The sequence below is a fragment of the Hordeum vulgare genome, chromosome 6H, assembly GCF_904849725.1.
Source record: "Hordeum vulgare subsp. vulgare chromosome 6H, MorexV3_pseudomolecules_assembly, whole genome shotgun sequence".
Lineage (NCBI taxonomy): Eukaryota > Viridiplantae > Streptophyta > Magnoliopsida > Poales > Poaceae > Hordeum > Hordeum vulgare.
Window position 1 is genome coordinate 432437051 of NC_058523.1, and position 5643 is coordinate 432442693.

Here is a 5643-nt window from a genome sequence, read left to right on the forward strand (position 1 = left end):
CCGCAAAGAGTGACTACATAAGATAGGTCACCGGCGGAAATCGCGGTGATCTTGGCATTGAAGAACATAGAGAGAGAAAGAGAGACAAAGAGAGAGAGAGGAGAGAGAAATACGGACCCATAGGTGTGTAGTAGAGTACTCACATATCACCATGGGAGTAGCAAGGCTGACGTAGAGACCCTCATGATTTATCCCCCCTCCGGCAGGGCACCGGAACAAGGCTCCAGATGGGATCACGGCGGAACAAAGTCTGCAGTGGCAGAAAAACTATTTTGGGTTGTTCTCTCGTGTTTTCCCATCAAAATAGGATTTATAGGAGTGGAGGTATGGTAAGGGCGTCGGAAGGTCGCCCAAGCCATTAGGGAGCGACCACCCCCCTAGGCGTGTCCTGTTGACTTGGCGTCACCTCGTGTGGTGTCCGATTTCCCTCCAAAGCTTCTAGGTCTTATTTTTGTCCAAAAAAATCTTCAAAAAGTCTCGTTCCATTTGTCTCATTTGGTACTTTTTTCATGAAAAGCCAAAAACGTCGTGAAAATAGCAACTCGCACTAGGCACTAGGTTAATAGGTTAGTGCTCAAAAATTATATTAAATAACAAATAATGTATATAAAGCTTCCAAGATTGATAATATAATAACATGGAACAATAAAAATTTATATATATGTTGGATAGAGATCACACATAATCCACCTTATATCTTCCACAAAACATCCACCATACCTACCTATCATGGCATTTCCATAGTCATTCTCAGATATATTGTCATGCAACTTCCACCGTTACAACACATGACTTGTGTGTTCATTATCATATTGCTTTTGCATCATCATGTAGCTGACATAGTCTTCATGGCATAACCACCGTTCATTATAATTTACATGTTATGTTAGATCATTGCATATCCGGGTACACTGCCAGAGGCATTCATATAGAGTCATCTTGTTTAGTAGTTTTTCATATCGAGTTGTAAGTACATGAAAGTGTGATGTTTATCATTATTAGAGACATGTATCGCTGAGGAAAGGATGATGGAGAAAATGATTCCCACACAATTCGGGATGAGACTCCGGATGAAAAAAAACAAAAAAAAACAGAAAGAGAAATAAAAAATGAAAAATGAGAGAAAAGAGAGAAGGGACAATTCTACGACCTCTTTTTCCACACTTGTGCTTAGTGAAAGCCCCATGTTTTTCATATAGAGAGTCTGTCATTTTGATATGCTAGTGGGAATTTTCATTGTAGAACTTGGCTTGTATATTCTGAAGATGGGCTTCCTCAAATGCTCGAGGTATTCATGAGCAAGCAAGTTGCAAGCACACCCACTTAGCTTCTGTTGAGCTTTCATATACTTATAGCTCTACTACTTGCATTGCATGACAATCCTTAATTGCATTGATATCGATTGATGGGCATCTCCATAGCCCATTGGTCTGCACAGTTGATGCAACCCTTGCTTCGCCACTTTCACTCCTTTGATACCCACCACCATATTCTATTCCACACATATGCTATGTCCATGGTTCACGCTCATCTATTGAGTGGGGTTTAAAATGCTGAAGCACACTACAAAGTACGATCCAATTGCTTGGCTTAATACCGTGGTGCTTGACATTCGTATTTATGTGGTGAAGACGGAGCCATGCCATGCTGATATGATAAAATGAATGAGGAGTAAACATTCTTTAGGGATCATATATTTTGAAAGTTGATGTTACTTATGTTTATGGATATTACAATTTTGATGTTTAATTAGTTCATCGTTTCTCAACGATCATATGTGAAAAATATTAAATGTTAGGTAGCATGTTACATCAAAAATTATATTTCCACCATTTACCTTCTCGAGGATGAGCAGGGATTAATCTTCAGGATGCTGATACGTATCCAACGTATATGTATTTTTTTATTATCCCATGAAATTATATTATCATTATTTCAAGCTTTATATGCATTTATATGTTGATCTATATCATTTTGGGAACTAACCTAGTAACCTAGTGCCTAGTGTCAATTGTTGTTTTCTGCGTGTTTTTGGCTTTTCAGGGAATTAGTACCAAACAAAGTCCAAATGCAACAAAACTTTTTGATGATTTTTTCTGCACAAAACTAAGACCTGGAAGCTCCGAAGAGAGACCACACACAACATGAAGTGGACCCAAGCCAACAAGGCGTGCCGAGGGGGGTGGTCGTGCCCTGATGTCTTGGGACCACCTCTCGACGCCTCTTGACCTATCTCCACTCCTCTAGACCCTAATATGTTGGGAATACACTGATAACCCACAAGTGTAGGGGATCGCAATAGTCTTTGCGGGTAAGTTAACCCAATTTATTGATTCGACACAAGGGGAGCCAAAGAATATTTATAAGCTTTAACAGTTGAGTTGTCAATTCAACCGCACCTGAATGATACTTACTTGGCAATGAAATATTAATATCAACGGAGATATGGAGGTGATGTGGCAACGGAAATAATGGTGGCAAAGCAACAAAAGTAAACAGCGAAAGTAAAGCTAGTTGTGACCAGCAGGATTAAAACATCGTAGGCTAAGGAGATGGATGGTTGGTCATGGATGAGAGATATCATTTATTTAACTAAGGGCAAGGCACATAGAAAAGTAATGATCATCTAGGCGTATATCAAACATTAGGCATGTATCCCGATGTAGTAGTGCGTGCTTGCAATAAGAACTTGCACAACATCTTTTGTCCTACCATCCCGCTATCAACGGGGCCAAAAGGAACTTATGCATATTAAGGTGCTCCTGTCAAAGAGCACCGGAAAATTGCATTAAAAATCGATGGATACATGGAATCCTCAAACTATAGTCTATCCCCTTTGGTGTCCCAAGCTGTCACCATTGGGGTCACCGGTTTCGGACTATAATAGGTGCATACCACTCATAGGTAGGATCTAGAACACAAATATATTCATGAAAACATAAGGTGTTCAGATCTGAAATCATGGCACTCGGGCCCAAAGTGACAAGCATTAAGAGTAACAAGTAGTAGCAAAGATGATAAAAACCATAGTAGATGATAGGCAACGTGCCTCCAACAATCCGACGAACTATTACATGATCTAACTCATCCAATCTCTCCCATCCCCTTCACCTACAACAGGGAATTACTCACACATGATGGGAGAAGCCATGGAAGGATGATGGAGTGGTGATGGTGATGACGATGGCGACGATTTCCCCTCTCCGGAGGCCAAAATAGCCTCCAGATTAGCTCTCCCGAAGAAGAACCGAGGGTGGCGGCGGCTCTGCGTCCAGAACTTGCAAAACGACTTTGGTTCTAGAATTTCCTCGTCACGGGTAAAAATAGGAGCCAAAGTAGGGCACCATAGGGGGTGGGCCCCACCCAGGCGGCCTCCCGGCGCGGCCAGGGGGCAGGTCGCGCGTGTAGGTCGCCTGGGGGCCCTGTGGCTCCCCTCTGGCCCATCTTCTGGCCCATCATCCCTCCCGATGCGTGGATTTTCTCTATTTTTATGGGAATTTTCTGGGACGTCTACATATCCATTTTCCTGCACACAAGAAAACCATACAGGCAGCTCTACTGAAAACAGCGCCAGTCCGGGTTAGTTTCATTCAAATCATGCAAGAATGAGGCCAAAACAATAGCAAAAGTGTTTGGAAAAGTCGATACATTTGAGATGTATCAACTACCCCAAGCTTAGCATATTGCTTGTCCTCAAGCAATTCGGTTCAACGAACTGAACACGACTAAGAAATCGTTGACAAATTCTTTTGCTTCATTAAATGTATATAAGCATGCACTACGAACAAGTCCGACAAGTATTGAAGCAATGCTACAAAGACAATGCATGAAGCAATCCTTCGACCATGTGAAGAGTTTCAAACAACTAAAAAAGAATAATATGTAACTAAAAATCATAACGAGATCACAATACACATTACTTGGATATACTAGAGTTGTATCTCACTAACCCCATGAGTGAAGCAAAACATAAATGCAGATGCTCCTTCGAAGTTTTAAAGGAGACTAGAAATAAAAATTTCAAAGTAAGCAATATCACAATCATGCAGAAGACAATGAGGTGCTTTGGGACAATGCACATTACACTCAGAATGACAATTATGCTCTCTATAGTTGGTGTTTTCTATAAGAAGAGGATGACTCAAGAGAAAAGTAAAATATATAGGCCCTTCGCAGAGGGAAGCATTGATTTGCAGAGGTGCTAGAGCCTGAGCTTTAAAACAGAGATAAATCAAAATTTTGGTTGGTATGCTTTCATTGTCAACGTAACAACTAAGAGATCTCAATATCTTCCATGCTAAATGCATTATAGGCGGTTCCCAAACAGAATAGAAAAGTTTTAACTCCCCCTCCACCAATCGATCACACTCCACGGCAGGCGGAATCCACGGGTACCGTCCATACAAACAACAATCCTGGGGGAATTTTGTTTCATTAAATTTGATTTGACTCTGAGCATGTTACTGGGCATCCCGGTTACCAACCACTTTCTCGTGAATGATAGTGAATCAACACATATCTTGAGAATAACCTACATAGCATGGAAGATACTGATAGCCCCTAGTCACTAAATGAGCGATTCGGGCATACAAAACAAAATATTCATTTGAAAATTTAGAACACGACACATGCAAATTTACTTAGGACGGCACAAAAATACCACATATAGGTAGGTATGGTGGACTCATATGGCACAACTGGTTTTAAGGATTTTGGATGCACAAGGAGTCAGCCCTCTTAGTACAGGTGAAGGCTAGCAAAAGACGGGGAAAACGACCAACTAGAGAGCAATAACGGTCATAATCATGCAAAGTGACAAAGCAACACTGAATCGGGCATGAAAGCGATATAACTATTCTGAAATAAAATGATCATCAAGGCTTGATAGACTTCTAGTCATAAACATGTGTAAGCATGTGCCTAGTCAATCCAGAAATTCTCTGAAGGGAAATACCACTCTAATATGCCAAACCATGAAAAACGCAATGCATTCCAAACATTTGAATAACACATTATGCACTCCAGCTGTTTGAGACTAGTCACAAAGAAAGCATGAACTACTGGGATAGAATTGTAATCATAACACTATGTCGCTACAAGCTGGTCTCTAGATCATAAGTACATGCATATGTATAAAAGTAGAAACAAATAGAGTTCATATCGGCTTTCCTTGTTGCATTCCTTCTGCCGATCTTCGTCATTATTGCATCATCACTTGCACGATCGAACATAGAAAGATATAATCAAGCGCAATTGCAACCATGGACGTGAGCTGAACTCTGCAAACAAAGCAAATTAAAGAAAGAAAAGAAAACTTTTTGGGTTTTCCAAAGGTTAAACAAAAGCAAAAGAAAAGAGAAATCTTTTTGTTGTTTTTGCAAAGAGAGAACAAAGAAGAATAGGCAAAAACTCTGAAAAGATTTAGAAAGGATACTACGGAAGATACAATGAAAGGGGAGAAGGATACGTACTCCCCCAAGCTTAGGCTTTTGGCCTAAGTTGAGCTCGGCTACTGCGGGCTCCATGAGCTTCCTCTGGCTCCGGAGTGGTACTGGTGGCTCCAAGAATCATACGAGGCATCGTAAGCGTACACGGATGCCCGGTTGGCCTCCCAAGGAGAAGGTTCTTCTTCCTCGGGAACAA